Source organism: Pseudophryne corroboree, chromosome 10, assembly GCF_028390025.1.
Source record: "Pseudophryne corroboree isolate aPseCor3 chromosome 10, aPseCor3.hap2, whole genome shotgun sequence".
Lineage (NCBI taxonomy): Eukaryota > Metazoa > Chordata > Amphibia > Anura > Myobatrachidae > Pseudophryne > Pseudophryne corroboree.
The window spans coordinates 198,249,623-198,272,917 of NC_086453.1; positions in this window are offsets into that span (position 1 = coordinate 198,249,623).

The window sequence follows — 23,295 nt, forward strand, 5'->3', positions numbered from 1 at the left end:
CTGATTTTTTTTTGTGGAAGATTTCAGATTTTTTTCAGACTATCCAATTATTGTGCATAAGGAGAGACTTTATATCTCAGGCTGGATGTACAAGTATTTGCATTGGTAGATTAAATACACCTTGTAAGCAATATCGCACATCGGACCTGCATGCAGGTCTAACTTGTGATGTTGGATATGAACCGCGAGAGCGAGCATCGTATCCAGTATCATGCATACAACTGATATTGGGCCTAATTCAGCACTGATCGCTTGCTAGCTATTTTTTGCAGCGCTGCGATCAGATAGTCGCCACCTATAGCAGAGTGTATTTTTGCTTTGCAAGTGTGTGAGTGCATGTGCAGCCGAGCACTACAAAAAAATGTTGTGCAGTTTCTGAGTTACCCAGAACTTACTCAGCCGCTGCGATCACTTCAACCTGTCAGTTCTCAGAATTGACGTCAGACACCCGCCCTGCAAATGCTTGGACACGCCTGCCTTTTTCCAAACACTCCCAGAAAATAGTCAGTTGACACCCACAAACGCCCTCTTCCTGTCAATCTCCTTGCGATCGGCTGTGCAAATGGATTTTTCGTAAAACCCATCGCACAGCAACGATCCGCTTTGCACCCGTACGATACGCCTGTGCAATGGTGCATACGAATGTGCAGTTCTCACCTGATCGCAGGGCAGCGAAAAAATCTAGCGTGCGATCAGGTCTGAATGACCCCCATTAGCCGGATCATATGCGATATTGCATAGTGTGTACGCACCCTTACACAGTGAGTGGAAGCAGATAACATCTCATATCATCACTTATATTTCCGTACACTAATGGTGTTATTGTTTGAATATATTATAATTGCAGAAGTTCTAGGTGGTATGTGATGGAGTTTAGATAGTGGTGCAAGTAGGAATATTTTCTTATGGGTACTGAGTGCCGAAAAATGGCCATGGTCATGTGTTGTGATGGGGCGTGACACTAGCGGCGTGGCCACATGATACAGCCCCTTTTTGGGGGGGATTCTGGAGGCAAGGCTAAAAATATATAGTAATGCCTTTAGTATAATAGAAATATATAGTGATTCCTCCAGTATAATTAGTCCATGGTCCAAAGCCAGATTTTTTACTAATCGGTACCAGTAAAGGGGGCAAAACTTTGTTGTATTTCTTTTGTAGAACTATGATAGTAGAGTTGTTTTTTGTATGATAACCTTACCAGAGTCCCAGCTTATAGGTAGTAAAACACAAAAATGTGTGTGTGGGTGGGGGAGATATAAGTCAATAGGGATTTTGGGAATTTTTGCCCAGTTCTAACTCCAGATCCAGGATATCTATAAAATATAGGAGATATATGTTTTGTAGCCCTGGATGTCTTTTCTGGGCATGCCAATTTGCTTGCATGAGCATCCCAAGGAACCGGAGCTACACCGGCTGAAAGCCGGTGCCCCCAACCGGCAACCGCTCCATTATAGTCTATGGGGACTTTGGTGATTTTTGCCTGGTTCTATCTCCGAATCCAAGGGGTCTATAAAAATTCTGAGATATGCGTTTTGTTCAGGTGAACCTCCTCTTTCAGATGAGCCCATCCCCTAAATCTAAGCACCCCTGAGGAGCAAAAAATTCCAGGTGACTTTTTTTGAGGGGGGTCAGTTTTGGGGGGCGATTGCACGTTCCAGTGATTTTTCTTAAAAAATCCAAGATATACATTTTGCAGAGGAGACTTTGGCCTACCCTTGGTATATAGTGGTAGGGGTCCAATGTCACGACCCCTGACCTGTGGAGCTTTCCACGCACTTTGGTCCATGTTTTGGGGTACCCCGACCCATACTGGAGCTTAACTCCCAATAGAGCCCAGGTAGCCCCAGCGGATGGCTATCCCAAAATTGTAACCCCAATTTCCTGTACCCCAAATTGTGGGTGCTAGGTTCCAGAGGGTCATGTGCCTCCACCGCTTTCGGACCATGTACTCCAAACTTGGTGGGGTGATAGTGCATAGACTCTTCTATCCACAGGCTAAATTTGGGGTCTCTGGCACCCCAGGAACATAAGATATGGCTCCTGGAATGGACCCCACTTCACTTGAGAACTTGCGGGAGAGCCCCGGGTAAGTCAATGGGAAAACACCGCTGGCTGGAAGTCATGGATCTCCGGTTCCTGTGGAGCTATTTACATTTATAATTTTGTACAATAGTAGAGGGGTGTCCCCTATATATGTGGGCCAAATTTGGGGTGATTCAGTCCAGCAGAACCGGAGATACAGACCGGCAAAATCAGCTACCTCTACCCGGGCACTCCTGGGTAAGTCAATGGCCAAGTACCACTGGCTTGAATTCATGGATCTCCGGTTCCTGTGGAGCTATTTACACTAGTAGAGGGGTATCCCCTCTATATTTGGGACAAATTTGGGGTGATTTGGTCCAGCAGAACTGGAGATATTTTGCTCCAAAGTGGTCAAATTATTGGCCCATTCAGGGAACCGGGGAGACTCTGCAGCTTTTGTCAGTGCCTTAAGTACCTGTGCTGGAACTGGTATCTGTTAAAAAAAGAGTGCCCCACTAAAGATCCGACCGGTACAGGTGATGTTTTTGAATCCAGGGGTATGGATAGGTCCCAGGGGTCCAAAGAGCTCCCCTTTCCTGGTGGGTGCTATTTTGTTGAATCCCATGCAGGGAACCAGGATATTTTGCCCACAAGCCAGTGCAAAAAAGACTTGTACCAAAACAGAACTCTGTGAAATTAATATGGATACAGGCTACATTGCAAAGCACCTCCAATAATGTGGCATTGCAGATGTTTTGGCATAAGATATTGACACCATTAAGCATTTCATCCAAATAGGCTTTGTCATTTTTATGGGTTTCTTCTAGAGATGAGCGGGTTCGGTTCTCTGAGAACCGAACCCCCTCAAACTTCACTTGGTATACACGGGTCCGAGGCAGCCTCGGTTCTTCCCGCCTGACTCGGAAAACCCGAACGGGGGAAAACGTCATCATCCCACTGTTGGATTCTTGCGAGATTCGGATTCCACATAAAGAGCCGGGCGTTGCTGCCATTTTCACTCATGCATTGTCGAGAGAGCGAGAGGATGTGGCTACGTTCTCTGAGTGAAAAGCTCAATATCAGCTCAATATCAGTGCTCAGTATCTGTGCTGCATTGTGGTGACCAGTATACTACAGTACAATAGTCCAGTGCTGCATCTCGCTGCTCAGTGTCAGTTCTAGTATCCTCATCAGTGCTCAGGATCAGTGCTCATTGTCTTGCTGCTGCATTGTGGTGACCAGTAAACCACAGTACATTAGTCCAGTGCTGTTCTCGCTGCCCAGTGTCAGTTCTAGTATCCTCATTAGTGCTCAGGATCAGTGCTCATTGTCTTGCTGCTGCATTGTGGTGATCAGTATACTACTGTACAATAGTCCAGTGCTGTTCTCGCTGCCCAGTGTCAGTTCTAGTATCCTCATCAGTGCTCAGTATCACTACTCATTGTCTTGCTGCTGCATTTTGGTGACCAGTATAGTACAGTACAATAGTCCAGTACTGTTCTCGCTGCCCAGTGTCAGTTCTAGTATCCTCATCAGTGCTCAGTATCACTACTCATTGTCTTGTGCTGCATTGTGGTGACCAGAATACTGCAGTACAATAGTCCAGTGCTGTACTCGCTGCCCAGTGTCAGTTCTAGTATCCTCATCAGTGCTCAGTATCACTACTCATTGTCTTGTGCTGTATTGTGGTGACCAGTATACTACAGTACAATAGTCCAGTGCTGCATCTCGCTGCTCAGTGTCAGTTCTAGTATCCTCATCAGTGCTCAGGATCAGTGCTCATTGTCTTGCTGCTGCATTGTGCTGACCAGTAAACCACAGTACAATAGTCCAGTGCTGTTCTTGCTGCCCAGTGTCAGTTCTAGTATCCTCATTAGTGCTCAGGATCACTGCTCATTGTCTTGCTGCTGCATTGTGGTGACCAGTATACTACAGTACAATAGTCCAGTGCTGTTCTCGCTGCCCAGTGTCAGTTCTAGTATCCTCATCAGTGCTCAGTATCACTACTCATTGTCTTGTGCTGCATTGTGGTGACCAGAATACTACAGTACAATAGTCCAGTGCTGTTCTCGCTGCCCAGTGTCAGTTCTAGTATCCTCATCAGTGCTCAGTATCACTACTCATTGTCTTGCTGCTGCATTGTGGTGACCAGTATACTACAGTACAATAGTCCAGTGCTGTTCTCGCTGCCCAGTGTCAGTTCTAGTGTCCTCATCAGTGCTCAGTATCACTACTCATTGTCTTGTGCTGCATTGTGGTGACCAGTATACTACAGTACAATAGTCCAGTGCTGTTCTCGCTGCCCAGTGTCAGTTCTAGTATCCTCATCAGTGCTCAGTATCAGTGCTCATTGTCTTATGCTACATTGTGTGGTACTCAGTACACTACAGTACATTACTAATAGTACAGTGTCTTGTGCTGCATTGTGCTGCTCAGTGTCAGTTCTCCGTAGTATCATCAGTGCTCAGTATAATCAGTGCTCAGTATAATCAGTACTCAGTATAATCAGTGCTCAGCATAATCAGTGCTCAGTAAAATCAGCGATCAGTATAATCAGTGCTCAGTATAATCAGTGCTCAGTATGATCAGTGATCAGTATAATCAGTGCGCTGTTAGACGTGCACTCATTATCCGCCATTAGTGCAGTGGGATTTAGACAATTTATGAAGTTATTGTGTCCCCGGTACCAAATCCCATCTAGATTCCACTTCACTAGGCAGGCGATAGCGAGATTTTGCCAATTTATTCCAGTGATTTGGATGTAACATTACAGTGATTTTACCAATTAATATCAGTGATTTATAATTATTAATTACAGTGATCTTGCCAAATAATTACAGTGATTTGGACATATAATTCCAGTGGGAATTGTTAGTGTCGCTTGGCTTAGTCATACAGCTACCTCATTGCACCTCTTCGACATCTTTGCATGTGGTGCTGTTTGGGGCCTAGTTTTTGAAAAATGCCATCCTGTGTGACACTGCCGTATGAGTCCTGGGGTACTGCTGTATTAGTCCTGGGGTACTGCCGTATAAGTCCACCAAATGCATATTTTTTTTAAAGTGACTGGAGTGTGCTGGAGATGCTCTCAGTGGACCGAAAATTTTTGTCCCATTCTTGACATTCAGCCACTGCGTGAGACTACTACAGATGGGTCCATGGTTAACTTGACTGGTTTTCTGCGCCTAGGCACAACATGACTTATTAGCATAAACCCTTTATCTATTGTTCTCAGCTGCAATGCAATACAGAGAACAATACAGCAGGGGATTAAGTAATTACAGCAGGGGATTAAGTCCGATTGGCCAGTCTCAGTTAATCCTATTAAAGGTCAAGATAAATGTGGACCAATCTGTAGATGGGCCAGGTGGTTGTGTCACTTAGATTAGGCCTACAGCAACCTCGGTGTACCTTTTTTTCGTCTTTGCATCATGTGCTGTTAGGGGCCTTTTTTGATATCTGCCCTCCTGTCTGACACTGCAGTGCCACTCCTAGATGGGCCAGGTGTTTGTGCTGACCACTAGAGATGAGCGGGTTCGGTTTCTCTGAATCCGAACCCGCCAGAACTTCATGTTTTTTTTCACGGGTCCGAGCGACTCGGATCTTCCCGCCTTGCTCGGTTAACCCGAGCGCGCCCGAACGTCATCATGACGCTGTCGGATTCTCGCGAGGCTCGGATTCTATCGCGAGACTCGGATTCTATATAAGGAGCCGCGCGTCGCCGCCATTTTCACACGTGCATTGAGATTGATAGGGAGATGACGTGGCTGGCGTCCTCTCCATTTAGATTATAAGAGACTGAGAGAGATTTACTGGAGCTGACTAGGAGGAGTACTGTTACTGTAGAAGTGTAGAGACTGAGTGGAGAGAGTTTACTAGTGAGGACAGTGCAGTTTACTTTATAATCCGTTCTCTGCCTGAAAAAAGCGATACACAGCACACAGTGACTCAGTCACATACCATATCTGTGTGCACTGCTCAGGCTCAGGCCAGTGTGCTGCATCATCTATTATCTATATATAATATTATATATATCTGTCTGACTGCTCAGCTCACACAGCTTATAATTGTGGGGGAGACTGGGGAGCACTACTGCAGTGCCAGTTATAGGTTATAGCAGGAGCCAGGAGTACATAATATATTATATAGTGAGTGACCACCAGACACACAGTGCAGTTTATTTAATATATCCGTTCTCTGCCTGAAAAAAGCGATACACACAGTGACTCAGTCAGTCACATACCATATCTGTGTGCACTGCTCAGGCTCAGGCCAGTGTGCTGCATCATCTATTATCTATATATAATATTATATATATCTGTCTGACTGCTCAGCTCACACAGCTTATAATTGTGGGGGAGACTGGGGAGCACTACTGCAGTGCCAGTTATAGGTTATAGCAGGAGCCAGGAGTACATAATATATTATATAGTGAGTGACCACCAGACACACAGTGCAGTTTATTTAATATATCCGTTCTCTGCCTGAAAAAAGCGATACACACAGTGACTCAGTCAGTCACATACCATATCTGTGTGCACTGCTCAGGCTCAGGCCAGTGTGCTGCATCATCTATTATCTATATATAATATTATATATATCTGTCTGACTGCTCAGCTCACACAGCTTATAATTGTGGGGGAGACTGGGGAGCACTACTGCAGTGCCAGTTATAGGTTATAGCAGGAGCCAGGAGTACATAATATATTATATAGTGAGTGACCACCAGACACACAGTGCAGTTTATTTAATATATCCGTTCTCTGCCTGAAAAAAGCGATACACACAGTGACTCAGTCAGTCACATACCATATCTGTGTGCACTGCTCAGGCTCAGGCCAGTGTGCTGCATCATCTATATATATTATATATCTGTCTGACTGCTCAGCTCACACAGCTTATAATTGTGGGGGAGACTGGGGAGCACTACTGCAGTGCCAGTTATAGGTTATAGCAGGAGCCAGGAGTACATATTATATTAAAATTAAACAGTGCACACTTTTGCTGCAGGAGTGCCACTGCCAGTGTGACTGACCAGTGACCTGACCACACTGACCACCAGTATAGTTAGTAGTATACTTATATTGTGATTGCCTGGAAAAGTTAAACACTCGTCGTGTGACTTCACTTGTGTGTTTTTTTTTTTTTATTCTATAAAAATAAAACTCATTCTGCTGACAGACAGTGTCCAGCAGGTCCGTCATTATATAATATATAATATATACCTGTCCGGCTGCAGTAGTGATATATATATATTTTTTATATCATTTATCATCCAGTCGCAGCAGACACAGTACGGTAGTTCACGGCTGTGGCTACCTCTGTGTCTCTGCACTCGGCAGGCAGTCCGTCCATAATTGTAATACCACCTAACCGTGGATTTTTTTCATTCTTCTTTATACATACATAGTTACATAGACATCTTCTCTTTATCAACCAGTCTATATTAGCTGCAGACACAGTACAGTACGGTAGTTCACGGCTGTGGCTACCTCTGTGTCTGCACTCGGCAGGCAGTCCGTCCATAATTGTATACCACCTAACCGTGGTTTTTTTTCATTCTTCTTTATACATACATAGTTACATAGACATCTTCTCTTTATCAACCAGTCTATATTAGCTGCAGACACAGTACAGTACGGTAGTTCACGGCTGTGGCTACCTCTGTGTCTGCACTCGGCAGGCAGTCCGTCCATAATTGTATACCACCTAACCGTGGATTTTTTTCAGTCTTCTTTATACATACATAGTTACATAGACATCTTCTCTTTATCAACCAGTCTATATTAGCTGCAGACACAGTACAGTACGGTAGTTCACGGCTGTGGCTACCTCTGTGTCTGCAGTCGGCAGGCAGTCCATAATTGTATACTAGTATCCATCTCCATTGTTTACCTGAGGTGCCTTTTAGTTGTGCCTATTAAAATATGGAGAACAAAAATGTTGAGGTTCCAAAATTAGGGAAAGATCAAGATCCACTTCCACCTCGTGCTGAAGCTGCTGCCACTAGTCATGGCCGAGACGATGAAATGCCAGCAACGTCGTCTGCCAAGGCCGATGCCCAATGTCATAGTACAGAGCATGTCAAATCCAAAACACCAAATATCAGAAAAAAAAGGACTCCAAAACCTAAAATAAAATTGTCGGAGGAGAAGCGTAAACTTGCCAATATGCCATTTACCACACGGAGTGGCAAGGAACGGCTGAGGCCCTGGCCTATGTTCATGGCTAGTGGTTCAGCTTCACATGAGGATGGAAGCACTCAGCCTCTCGCTAGAAAAATGAAAAGACTCAAGCTGGCAAAAGCAGCACAGCAAAGAACTGTGCATTCTTCGAAATCCCAAATCCACAAGGAGAGTCCAATTGTGTCGGTTGCGATGCCTGACCTTCCCAACACTGGACGTGAAGAGCATGCGCCTTCCACCATTTGCACGCCCCCTGCAAGTGCTGGAAGGAGCACCCGCAGTCCAGTTCCTGATAGTCAGATTGAAGATGTCAGTGTTGAAGTACACCAGGATGAGGAGGATATGGGTGTTGCTGGCGCTGGGGAGGAAATTGACCAGGAGGATTCTGATGGTGAGGTGGTTTGTTTAAGTCAGGCACCCGGGGAGACACCTGTTGTCCGTGGGAGGAATATGGCCGTTGACATGCCAGGTGAAAATACCAAAAAAATCAGCTCTTCGGTGTGGAGGTATTTCACCAGAAATGCGGACAACAGGTGTCAAGCCGTGTGTTCCCTTTGTCAAGCTGTAATAAGTAGGGGTAAGGACGTTAACCACCTCGGAACATCCTCCCTTATACGTCACCTGCAGCGCATTCATAATAAGTCAGTGACAAGTTCAAAAACTTTGGGTGACAGCGGAAGCAGTCCACTGACCAGTAAATCCCTTCCTCTTGTAACCAAGCTCACGCAAACCACCCCACCAACTCCCTCAGTGTCAATTTCCTCCTTCCCCAGGAATGTCAATAGTCCTGCAGGCCATGTCACTGGCAATTCTGACGAGTCCTCTCCTGCCTGGGATTCCTCCGATGCATCCTTGCGTGTAACGCCTACTGCTGCTGGCGCTGCTGTTGTTGCCGCTGGGAGTCGATGGTCATCCCAGAGGGGAAGTCGTAAGCCCACTTGTACTACTTCCAGTAAGCAATTGACTGTTCAACAGTCCTTTGCGAGGAAGATGAAATATCACAGCAGTCATCCTACTGCAAAGCGGATAACTGAGGCCTTGACAACTATGTTGGTGTTAGACGTGCGTCCGGTATCCGCCGTTAGTTCACAGGGAACTAGACAATTTATTGAGGCAGTGTGCCCCCGTTACCAAATACCATCTAGGTTCCACTTCTCTAGGCAGGCGATACCGAGAATGTACACGGACGTCAGAAAAAGACTCACCAGTGTCCTAAAAAATGCAGTTGTACCCAATGTCCACTTAACCACGGACATGTGGACAAGTGGAGCAGGGCAGGGTCAGGACTATATGACTGTGACAGCCCACTGGGTAGATGTATGGACTCCCGCCGCAAGAACAGCAGCGGCGGCACCAGTAGCAGCATCTCGCAAACGCCAACTCTTTCCTAGGCAGGCTACGCTTTGTATCACCGGTTTCCAGAATACGCACACAGCTGAAAACCTCTTACGGCAACTGAGGAAGATCATCGCGGAATGGCTTACCCCAATTGGACTCTCCTGTGGATTTGTGGCATCGGACAACGCCAGCAATATTGTGTGTGCATTAAATATGGGCAAATTCCAGCACGTCCCATGTTTTGCACATACCTTGAATTTGGTGGTGCAGAATTTTTTAAAAAACGACAGGGGCGTGCAAGAGATGCTGTCGGTGGCCAGAAAAATTGCGGGACACTTTCGGCATACAGGCACCACGTACAGAAGACTGGAGCACCACCAAAAACTACTGAACCTGCCCTGCCATCATCTGAAGCAAGAAGTGGTAACGAGGTGGAATTCAACCCTCTATATGCTTCAGAGGTTGGAGGAGCAGCAAAAGGCCATTCAAGCCTATACAATTGAGCACGATATAGGAGGTGGAATGCACCTGTCTCAAGTGCAGTGGAGAATGATTTCAACGTTGTGCAAGGTTCTGATGCCCTTTGAACTTGCCACACGTGAAGTCAGTTCAGACACTGCCAGCCTGAGTCAGGTCATTCCCCTCATCAGGCTTTTGCAGAAGAAGCTGGAGGCATTGAAGAAGGAGCTAAAAGGGAGCGATTCCGCTAGGCATGTGGGACTTGTGGATGCAGCCCTTAATTCGCTTAACAAGGATTCACGGGTGGTCAATCTGTTGAAATCAGAGCACTACATTTTGGCCACCGTGCTCGATCCTAGATTTAAAGCCTACCTTGGATCTCTCTTTCCGGCAGACACAAGTCTGCTGGGGTTGAAAGACCTGCTGGTGACAAAATTGTCAAGTCAAGCGGAACGCGACCTGTCAACATCTCCTCCTTCACATTCTCCCGCAACTGGGGGTGCGAGGAAAAGGCTCAGAATTCCGAGCCCACCCGCTGGCGGTGATGCAGGGAAGTCTGGAGCGACTGCTGATGCTGACATCTGGTCCGGACTGAAGGACCTGACAACGATTACGGACATGTCGTCTACTGTCACTGCATATGATTCTCTCAACATTGATAGAATGGTGGAGGATTATATGAGTGACCGCATCCAAGTAGGCACGTCACACAGTCCGTACTTATACTGGCAGGAAAAAGAGGCAATTTGGAGGCCCTTGCACAAACTGGCTTTATTCTACCTAAGTTGCCCTCCCACAAGTGTGTACTCCGAAAGAGTGTTTAGTGCCGCCGCTCACCTTGTCAGCAATCGGCGTACGAGGTTACATCCAGAAAATGTGGAGAAGATGATGTTCATTAAAATGAATTATAATCAATTCCTCCGCGGAGACATTGACCAGCAGCAATTGCCTCCACAAAGTACACAGGGAGCTGAGATGGTGGATTCCAGTGGGGACGAATTGATAATCTGTGAGGAGGGGGATGTACACGGTGATATATCGGAGGGTGAAGATGAGGTGGACATCTTGCCTCTGTAGAGCCAGTTTGTGCAAGGAGAGATTAATTGCTTCTTTTTTGGGGGGGGTCCAAACCAACCCGTCATATCAGTCACAGTCGTGTGGCAGACCCTGTCACTGAAATGATGGGTTGGTTAAAGTGTGCATGTCCTGTTTTGTTTATACAACATAAGGGTGGGTGGGAGGGCCCAAGGACAATTCCATCTTGCACCTCTTTTTTCTTTTCTTTTTCTTTGCATCATGTGCTGATTGGGGAGGGTTTTTTGGAAGGGACATCCTGCGTGACACTGCAGTGCCACTCCTAGATGGGCCCGGTGTTTGTGTCGGCCACTAGGGTCGCTAATCTTACTCACACAGTCAGCTACCTCACTGCGCCTCTTTTTTTCTTTGCGTCATGTGCTGTTTGGGGAGGGTTTTTTGGAAGGGACATCCTGCGTGACACTGCAGTGCCACTCCTAGATGGGCCCGGTGTTTGTGTCGGCCACTAGGGTCGCTAATCTTACTCACACAGCTACCTCATTGCGCCTCTTTTTTTCTTTGCGTCATGTGCTGTTTGGGGAGGGTTTTTTGGAAGGGCCATCCTGCGTGACACTGCAGTGCCACTCCTAGATGGGCCCGGTGTTTGTGTCGGCCACTAGGGTCGCTAATCTTACTCACACAGCTACCTCATTGCGCCTCTTTTTTTCTTTGCGTCATGTGCTGTTTGGGGAGGGTTTTTTGGAAGGGACATCCTGCGTGACACTGCAGTGCCACTCCTAGATGGGCCCGGTGTTTGTGTCGGCCACTAGGGTCGCTTATCTTACTCACACAGCGACCTCGGTGCAAATTTTAGGACTAAAAATAATATTGTGAGGTGTGAGGTATTCAGAATAGACTGAAAATGAGTGTAAATTATGGTTTTTGAGGTTAATAATACTTTGGGATCAAAATGACCCCCAAATTCTATGATTTAAGCTATTTTTTAGTGTTTTTTGAAAAAAACACCCGAATCCAAAACACACCCGAATCCGACAAAAAAAATTCGGTGAGGTTTTGCCAAAACGCGTTCGAACCCAAAACACGGCCGCGGAACCGAACCCAAAACCAAAACACAAAACCCGAAAAATTTCAGGCGCTCATCTCTACTGACCACTTGGGTCGCTTAGCTTAGTCATCCAGTGACCTCGGTGCAACCTTTTGGCCTAAAAAAAATATTGTGAGGTGTGAGGTGTTCAGAATAGACTGGAAATTAGTGGAAATTATGGTTATTAAGGTTAATAATACTAAAGGATCAAAATTACCCACAAATACTATGATTTAAGCCATGGGTCTTCAACCTGTGGCCCTCCAGCTGCTGTGAAACTACACATCCTATCATGCCCTGCCACAGTTTTGCTATTAAGGTATGCTAAAACTGAGGCAGGGCATGCTGGGATGTGTAGTTCCGCAGCAGCTGGAGGGCCGCAGGTTGAAGACCCATGATTTAAGCTGTTTTTGAGGTTTTTAAGAAAAAAACACCCGAATCCAAAATGCACCCAAATCCGACAAAAATTCTTAAAGGAGGTTTTGCCAAAACGCGTCCGAATCCAAAACACGACTGCGGAACCAATACAAAACCCAAACACAAAACCCGAAAAATGTCCGCTGCACATCTCTAGTTTCTTCCAACCACGCGAGAAATCCCTTCCATGCAAGCCTCATAATTAGAGATGAGCGGGTTCGGTTCGTCGAGATCCGAACCCCCCCGAACTTCACCTATTTCACACGGGTCTGAGGCAGCCTCGGATCTTCCCGCCTTGCTCAGTTAACCCGTACGCGGCCGAACGTCATCATCCCGCTGTCGGATTCTCGCGAGATTCGTATTCTATATAAAGAGCCGCGCATCGCCGCCATTTTAACTCGCGCATTCGAGATTGAACGGAGAGGACGTGGCTACGTTCTCTGCCTGAAAAGCTCCATTTCTGTGCTCAGTGTGCTGCAAATATCTGTGCTCGGTGTGCTGCAAATATCTGTGCTCAGTATGCTGCAAATATCTACATTCTCTGCCTGAAAAGCTCCATATCTGTGCTCAGTGTGCTGCAAATATCTGTGCTCAGTGTGCTGCATTTTGGTGACCAACAGTATATAGTTGTACAGTACAGTAGGCCATTGCTGTATCTTGCAGCTCCGTGTCACTGCAAGCATCCATTCCATATCTGTGCTGCATTTTTGTGAGCAGTATATATAGTAGTACAGTGCAGCATTTTGGTGACCAACAGTATATAGTTGTACAGTACAGTAGGCCATTGCTGTATCTTGCAGCTCTGTGTCACTGCAAGTATCCATTCCATATCTGTGGTGCATTTTTGTGAGCAGTATATATAGTAGTACAGTGCAGCATTTTGGTGACCAACAGTATATAGTTGTACAGTACAGTAGGCCATTGCTGTATCTTGCAGCTCTGTGTCACTGCAAGTATCCATTCCATATCTGTGCTGCATTTTTGTGAGCAGTATATATAGTAGTACAGTGCAGCATTTTGGTGACCAACAGTATATAGTTGTACAGTACAGCAGGACATTGCTGTATCTTGCAGCTCTGTGTCACTGCAAGTATCCATTCCATATCTGTGCTGCATTTTTGTGAGCAGCATATATAGTAGTACAGTGCAGCATTTTGGTGACCAACAGTGTATAGTTGTACAGTACAGTAGGCCATTGCTGTATCTTGCAGCTCCGTGTCACTGCAAGTATCCATTCCATATCTGTGCTGCATTTTTGTGAGCAGTATATATAATAGTACAGCGCAGCATTTTCGTGACCAACAGTATATAGTTGTACAGTACAGTAGACCATTGATGTATCTTGCAGCTCCGTGTCACTGCAAGTATCCATTCCATATCTGTGCTGCATTTTTGTGAGCAGTATATATAGTAGTACAGTGCAGCATTTTGGTGACCAACAGTATATAGTTGTACAGTACAGTAGGCCATTGCTGTTTCTTGCAGCTTTGTGTCACTGCAAGTATCCATTCCAAATCTGTGCTGCATTTTTGTGAGTATATATAGTAGTACAGTGCAGCATTTTGGTGACCAACATTATATAGTTCTACAGTACAGTAGGCCATTGCTGTATCTTGCAGCTCCGTGTCACTGCAAGTATCCATTCCATATCTGTGCTGCATTTTTGAGAGCAGTATATATAGTAGTACAGCGCAACATTTTGGTGACCAACAGTATATAGTTGTACAGTAGACCATTGCTGTATCTTGCAGCTCCGTGTCACTGCAAGTATCCATTCCATATCTGTGCTGCATTTTTGTGAGCAGTATATATAGTGGTAAAGTGCAGCATTTTGGTGACCAACAGTATATAGTTGTACAGAACAGCAGGACATTGCTGTATCTTGCAGCTCTGTGTCACTGCAAGTATCCATTCCATATCTGTGCTGCATTTTTGTGAGCAGCATATGTAGTAGTACAGTGCAGCATTTTGGTGACCAACAGTGTATAGTTGTACAGTACAGTAGGCCATTGCTGTATCTTGCAGCTCCGTGTCACTGCAAGTATCCATTCCATATCTGTGCTGCATTTTTGTGAGCAGTATATATAATAGTACAGCACAGCATTTTCGTGACCAACAGTATATAGTTGTACAGTACAGTAGACCATTGCTGTATCTTGCAGCTCCGTGTCACTGCAAGTATCCATTCCATCTGTGCTGCATTTTTGTGAGCAGTATATATAGTAGTACAGTGCAGCATTTTGGTGACCAACAGTATATAGTTGTACAGTACAGTAGGCCATTGCTGTATCTTGCAGCTCCGTGTCACTGCAAGTATCCATTCCATATCTGTGCTGCATTTTTGTGAGCAGTATATATAGTAGTACAGTGCAGCATTTTGGTGACCAACATTATATAGTTGTACAGTACAGTAGGCCATTGCTGTATCTTGCAGCACCGTGTCACTGCAAGTATCCATTCCATATCTGTGCTGCATTTTTGTGAGCAGTATATATAGTAGTGCAGCGCAACATTTTCGTGACCAACAGTATATAGTTGTACAGTAGACCATTGCTGTATCTTGCAGCTCCGTGTCACTGCAAGTATCCATTCCATATCTGTGCTGCATTTTTGTGAGCAGTATATATAGTGGTAAAGTGCAGCATTTTGGCGACCAACAGTATATAGTTGTACAGTACAGTAGGCCATTGTTGTATCTTGCAGCTCTGTGTCACTGCAAGTATCCATTCCATATCTGTGCTGCATTTTTGTGAGCAGTATATATAGTAGTACAGTGCAGCATTTTTGTGACCAACAGTATATAGTTGTACAGTACAGTAGGCCATTGCTGTATCTTGCAGCTCTGTGTCACTGCAAGTATCCATTCCATATCTGTGGTGCATTTTTGTGAGCAGTATATATAGTAGTGCAGTGCAGCATTTTGGTGACCAACAGTATATAGTTGTACAATACAGTAGGCCATTGCTGTATCTTGCAGCTCCGTGTCAATGCAAGTATCCATTCCATATCTGTGCTGCATTTTTGTGAGCAGCATATATAGTAGTACAGTGCAGCATTTTGGTGACCAACAGTGTATAGTTGTACAGTACAGTAGGCCATTGCTGTATCTTGCAGCTCCGTGTCACTGCAAGTATCCATTCCATATCTGTGCTGCATTTTTGTGAGCAGTATATATAATAGTACAGCGCAGCATTTTCGTGACCAACAGTATATAGTTGTACAGTACAGTAGACCATTGCTGTATCTTGCAGCTCCGTGTCACTGCAAGTATCCATTCCATATCTGTGCTGCATTTTTGTGAGCAGCATATATAGTAGTACAGTGCAGCATTTTGGTGACCAACAGTGTATAGTTGTACAGTACAGTAGGCCATTGCTGTATCTTGCAGCTCTGTGTCACTGCAAGTATCCATTCCATATCTGTGGTGCATTTTTGTGAGCAGTATATATAGTAGTACAGTGCAGCATTTTGGTGACCAACAGTATATAGTTGTACAGTACAGTAGGCCATTGCTGTATCTTGCAGCTCTGTGTCACTGCAAGTATCCATTCCATATCTGTGCTGCATTTTTGTGAGCAGTATATATAGTAGTACAGTGCAGCATTTTGGTGACCAACAGTATATAGTTGTACAGTACAGCAGGACATTGCTGTATCTTGCAGCTCTGTGTCACTGCAAGTATCCATTCCATATCTGTGCTGCATTTTTGTGAGCAGCATATATAGTAGTACAGTGCAGCATTTTGGTGACCAACAGTGTATAGTTGTACAGTACAGTAGGCCATTGCTGTATCTTGCAGCTCCGTGTCACTGCAAGTATCCATTCCATATCTGTGCTGCATTTTTGTGAGCAGTATATATAATAGTACAGCGCAGCATTTTCGTGACCAACAGTATATAGTTGTACAGTACAGTAGACCATTGATGTATCTTGCAGCTCCGTGTCACTGCAAGTATCCATTCCATATCTGTGCTGCATTTTTGTGAGCAGTATATATAGTAGTACAGTGCAGCATTTTGGTGACCAACAGTATATAGTTGTACAGTACAGTAGGCCATTGCTGTTTCTTGCAGCTTTGTGTCACTGCAAGTATCCATTCCAAATCTGTGCTGCATTTTTGTGAGTATATATAGTAGTACAGTGCAGCATTTTGGTGACCAACATTATATAGTTCTACAGTACAGTAGGCCATTGCTGTATCTTGCAGCTCCGTGTCACTGCAAGTATCCATTCCATATCTGTGCTGCATTTTTGAGAGCAGTATATATAGTAGTACAGCGCAACATTTTGGTGACCAACAGTATATAGTTGTACAGTAGACCATTGCTGTATCTTGCAGCTCCGTGTCACTGCAAGTATCCATTCCATATCTGTGCTGCATTTTTGTGAGCAGTATATATAGTGGTAAAGTGCAGCATTTTGGTGACCAACAGTATATAGTTGTACAGAACAGCAGGACATTGCTGTATCTTGCAGCTCTGTGTCACTGCAAGTATCCATTCCATATCTGTGCTGCATTTTTGTGAGCAGCATATGTAGTAGTACAGTGCAGCATTTTGGTGACCAACAGTGTATAGTTGTACAGTACAGTAGGCCATTGCTGTATCTTGCAGCTCCGTGTCACTGCAAGTATCCATTCCATATCTGTGCTGCATTTTTGTGAGCAGTATATATAATAGTACAGCACAGCATTTTCGTGACCAACAGTATATAGTTGTACAGTACAGTAGACCATTGCTGTATCTTGCAGCTCCGTGTCACTGCAAGTATCCATTCCATCTGTGCTGCATTTTTGTGAGCAGTATATATAGTAGTACAGTGCAGCATTTTGGTGACCAACAGTATATAGTTGTACAGTACAGTAGGCCATTGCTGTATCTTGCAGCTCCGTGTCACTGCAAGTATCCATTCCATATCTGTGCTGCATTTTTGTGAGCAGTATATATAGTAGTACAGTGCAGCATTTTGGTGACCAACATTATATAGTTGTACAGTACAGTAGGCCATTGCTGTATCTTGCAGCACCGTGTCACTGCAAGTATCCATTCCATATCTGTGCTGCATTTTTGTGAGCAGTATATATAGTAGTGCAGCGCAACATTTTCGTGACCAACAGTATATAGTTGTACAGTAGACCATTGCTGTATCTTGCAGCTCCGTGTCACTGCAAGTATCCATTCCATATCTGTGCTGCATTTTTGTGAGCAGTATATATAGTGGTAAAGTGCAGCATTTTGGCGACCAACAGTATATAGTTGTACAGTACAGTAGGCCATTGTTGTATCTTGCAGCTCTGTGTCACTGCAAGTATCCATTCCATATCTGTGCTGCATTTTTGTGAGCAGTATATATAGTAGTACAGTGCAGCATTTTTGTGACCAACAGTATATAGTTGTACAGTACAGTAGGCCATTGCTGTATCTTGCAGCTCTGTGTCACTGCAAGTATCCATTCCATATCTGTGGTGCATTTTTGTGAGCAGTATATATAGTAGTGCAGTGCAGCATTTTGGTGACCAACAGTATATAGTTGTACAATACAGTAGGCCATTGCTGTATCTTGCAGCTCCGTGTCAATGCAAGTATCCATTCCATATCTGTGCTGCATTTTTGTGAGCAGCATATATAGTAGTACAGTGCAGCATTTTGGTGACCAACAGTGTATAGTTGTACAGTACAGTAGGCCATTGCTGTATCTTGCAGCTCCGTGTCACTGCAAGTATCCATTCCATATCTGTGCTGCATTTTTGTGAGCAGTATATATAATAGTACAGCGCAGCATTTTCGTGACCAACAGTATATAGTTGTACAGTACAGTAGACCATTGCTGTATCTTGCAGCTCCGTGTCACTGCAAGTATCCATTCCATATCTGTGCTGCATTTTTGTGAGCAGCATATATAGTAGTACAGTGCAGCATTTTGGTGACCAACAGTGTATAGTTGTACAGTACAGTAGGCCATTGCTGTATCTTGCAGCTCCGTGTCACTGCAAGTATCCATTCCATATCTGTGCTGCATTTTTGTGAGCAGTATATATAGTAGTACAGTGCAGCATTTTGGTGACCAACAGTATATAGTTGTACAGTACAGTAGGCCATTGCTGTATCTTGCAGCTCCGTGTCACTGCAAGTATCCATTCCATATCTGTGCTGCATTTTTGTGAGCAGTATATATAGTAGTACAGCGCAACATTTTCGTGACCAACAGTATATAGTAGTACAGTAGACCATTGCTGTATCTTGCAGCTCCGTGTCACTGCAAGTATCCATTCCATATCTGTGCTGCATTTTTGTGAGCAGTATATATAGTGGTATAGTGCAGCATTTTGGTGACCAACAGTATATAGTTGTACAGTACAGTAGGCCATTGTTGTATCTTGCAGCTCTGTGTCACTGCAAGTATCCATTCCATATCTGTGCTGCATTTTTGTGAGCAGTATATATAGTAGTACAGTGCAGCATTTTGGTGACCAACAGTATATAGTTGTACAGTACAGTAGGCCATTGCTGTATCTTGCAGCTCTGTGTCACTGCAAGTATCCATTCCATATCTGTGCTGCATTTTTGTGAGCAGTATATATAGTAGTACAGTGCAGCATTTTGGTGACCAACAGTATATAGTTGTACAGTTACAATAGACCATTGCTGTATCTTGCAGCTCCGTGTCACTGCAAGTATCCATTCCATATCTGTGCTGCATTTTTGTGAGCAGTATATATAATAGTACAGTGCAGCATTTTGGTGACCAACAGTATATAGTTGTACAGTACAGCAGGACATTGCTGTATCTTGCAGCTCTGTGTCACTGCAAGTATCCATTCCATATCTGTGCTGCATTTTTGTGAGCAGCATATATAGTAGTACAGTGCAGCATTTTGGTGACCAACAGTGTATAGTTGTACAGTACAGTAGGCCATTGCTGTATCTTGCAGCTCCGTGTCACTGCAAGTATCCATTCCATATCTGTGCTGCATTTTTGTGAGCAGTATATATAATAGTACAGCGCAGCATTTTCGTGACCAACAGTATATAGTTGTACAGTACAGTAGACCATTGATGTATCTTGCAGCTCCGTGTCACTGCAAATATCCATTCCATATCTGTGCTGCATTTTTGTGAGCAGTATATATAGTAGTACAGTGCAGCATTTTGGTGACCAACAGTGTATAGTTGTACAGTACAGTAGGCCATTGCTGTTTCTTGCAGCTTTGTGTCACTGCAAGTATCCATTCCAAATCTGTGCTGCATTTTTGTGAGTATATATAGTAGTACAGTGCAGCATTTTGGTGACCAACATTATATAATTGTACAGTACAGTAGGCCATTGCTGTATCTTGCAGCTCCGTGTCACTGCAAGTATCCATTCCATATCTGTGCTGCATTTTTGTGAGCAGTATATATAGTAGTACAGCGCAACATTTTGGTGACCAACAGTATATAGTTATACTGTAGACCATTGCTGTATCTTGCAGCTCCGTGTCACTGCAAGTATCCATTCCATATCTGTGCTGCATTTTTGTGAGCAGTATATATAGTGGTAAAGTGCAGCATTTTGGTGACCAACAGTATATAGTTGTACAGAACAGCAGGACATTGCTGTATCTTGCAGCTCTGTGTCACTGCAAGTATCCATTCCATATCTGTGCTGCATTTTTGTGAGCAGCATATGTAGTAGTACAGTGCAGCATTTTGGTGACCAACAGTGTATAGTTGTACAGTACAGTAGGCCATTGCTGTATCTTGCAGCTCCGTGTCACTGCAAGTATCCATTCCATATCTGTGCTGCATTTTTGTGAGCAGTATATATAATAGTACAGCGCAGCATTTTCGTGACCAACAGTATATAGTTGTACAGTACAGTAGACCATTGCTGTATCTTGCAGCTCCGTGTCACTGCAAGTATCCATTCCATCTGTGCTGCATTTTTGTGAGCAGTATATATAGTAGTTCAGTGCAGCATTTTGGTGACCAACAGTATATAGTTGTACAGTACAGTAGGCCATTGCTGTATCTTGCAGCTCTGTGTCACTGCAAGTATCCATTCCATATCTGTGCTGCATTTTTGTGAGCAGTATATATAGTAGTACAGTGCAGCATTTTGGTGACCAACATTATATAGTTGTACAGTACAGTAGGCCATTGCTGTATCTTGCAGCACCGTGTCACTGCAAGTATCCATTCCATATCTGTGCTGCATTTTTGTGAGCAGTATATATAGTAGTGCAGCGCAACATTTTCGTGACCAACAGTATATAGTTGTACAGTAGACCATTGCTGTATCTTGCAGCTCCGTGTCACTGCAAGTATCCATTCCATATCTGTGCTGCATTTTTGTGAGCAGTATATATAGTGGTAAAGTGCAGCATTTTGGCGACCAACAGTATATAGTTGTACAGTACAGTAGGCCATTGTTGTATCTTGCAGCTCTGTGTCACTGCAAGTATCCATTCCATATCTGTGCTGCATTTTTGTGAGCAGTATATATAGTAGTACAGTGCAGCATTTTTGTGACCAACAGTATATAGTTGTACAGTACAGTAGGCCATTGCTGTATCTTGCAGCTCTGTGTCACTGCAAGTATCCATTCCATATCTGTGGTGCATTTTTGTGAGCAGTATATATAGTAGTGCAGTGCAGCATTTTGGTGACCAACAGTATATAGTTGTACAATACAGTAGGCCATTGCTGTATCTTGCAGCTCCGTGTCAATGCAAGTATCCATTCCATATCTGTGCTGCATTTTTGTGAGCAGTATATATAGTAGTACAGTGCAGCATTTTGGTGACCAACAGTATATAGTTGTACAGTACAGCAGGACATTGCTGTATCTTGCAGCTCCGTGTCACTGCAAGTATCCATTCCATATCTGTGCTGCATTTTTGTGAGCAGCATATATAGTAGTACAGTGCAGCATTTTGGTGACCAACAGTGTATAGTTGTACAGTACAGTAGGCCATTGCTGTATCTTGCAGCTCCGTGTCACTGCAAGTATCCATTCCATATCTGTGCTGCATTTTTGTGAGCAGTATATATAATAGTACCGTGCAGCATTTTCGTGACCAACAGTATATAGTTGTACAGTACAGTAGACCATTGCTGTATCTTGCAGCTCCGTGTCACTGCAAGTATCCATTCCATATCTGTGCTGCATTTTTGTGAGCAGCATATATAGTAGTACAGTGCAGCATTTTGGTGACCAACAGTATATAGTTGTACAGTACAGTAGGCCATTGCTGTATCTTGCAGCTCCGTGTCACTGCAAGTATCCATTCCATATCTGTGCTGCATTTTTGTGAGCAGTATATATAGTAGTACAGCGCAACATTTTCGTGACCAACAGTATATAGTTGTACAGTAGACCATTGCTGTATCTTGCAGCTCCGTGTCACTGCAAGTATCCATTCCATATCTGTGCTGCATTTTTGTGAGCAGTATATATAGTGGTATAGTGCAGCATTTTGGTGACCAACAGTATATAGTTGTACAGTACAGTAGGCCATTGTTGTATCTTGCAGCTCTGTGTCACTGCAAGTATCCATTCCATATCTGTGCTGCATTTTTGTGAGCAGTATATATAGTAGTACAGTGCAGCATTTTGGTGACCAACAGTATATAGTTGTACAGTTACAGTAGACCATTGCTGTATCTTGCAGCTCCGTGTCACTGCAAGTATCCATTCCATATCTGTGCTGCATTTTTGTGAGCAGTATATATAGTAGTACAGTGCAGCATTTTGGTGACCAACAGTATATAGTTGTACAGTACAGTAGGCCATTGCTGTATCTTGCAGCTCCGTGTCACTGCAAGTATCCATTACATACCTGTGCTGCATTTTTGTGAGCAGTATATATAGTAGTATAGCGCAACATTTTCGTGACCAACAGTATATAGTTGTACAGAAGACCATTGCTGTATCTTGCAGCTCTGTGTCACTGCAAGTATCCATTCCATATCTGTGCTGCATTTTTGTGAGCAGTATATATAGTGGTAAAGTGCAGCATTTTGGTGACCAACAGTATATAGTTGTACAGTACAGCAGGACATTGCTGTATCTTGCAGCTCTGTGTCACTGCAAGTATCCATTCCATATCTGTGCTGCATTTTTGTGAGCAGCATATATAGTAGTACAGTGCAGCATTTTGGTGACCAACAGTGTATAGTTGTACAGTACAGTAGGCCATTGCTGTATCTTGCAGCTCCGTGTCACTGCAAGTATCCATTCCATATCTGTGCTGCATTTTTGTGAGCAGTATATATAATAGTACAGTGCAGCATTTTCGTGACCAACAGTATATAGTTGTACAGTACAGTAGACCATTGCTGTATCTTGCAGCTCCGTGTCACTGCAAGTATCCATTCCATATCTGTGCTGCATTTTTGTGAGCAGTATATATAGTAGTACAGTGCAGCATTTTGGTGACCAACAGTATATAGTTGTACAGTACAGTAGGCCATTGCTGTATCTTGCAGCTCCGTGTCACTGCAAGTATCCATTCCATATCTGTGCTGCATTTTTGTGAGCAGTATATATAGTAGTACAGTGCAGCATTTTGGTGACCAACATTATATAGTTGTACAGTACAGTAGGCCATTGCTGTATCTTGCAGCTCCGTGTCACTGCAAGTATCCATTCCATATCTGTGCTGCATTTTTGTGAGCAGTATATATAGTAGTACAGCGCGACATTTTCGTGACCAACAGTATATAGTTGTACAGTAGACCATTGCTGTATCTTGCAGCTCCGTGTCACTGCAAG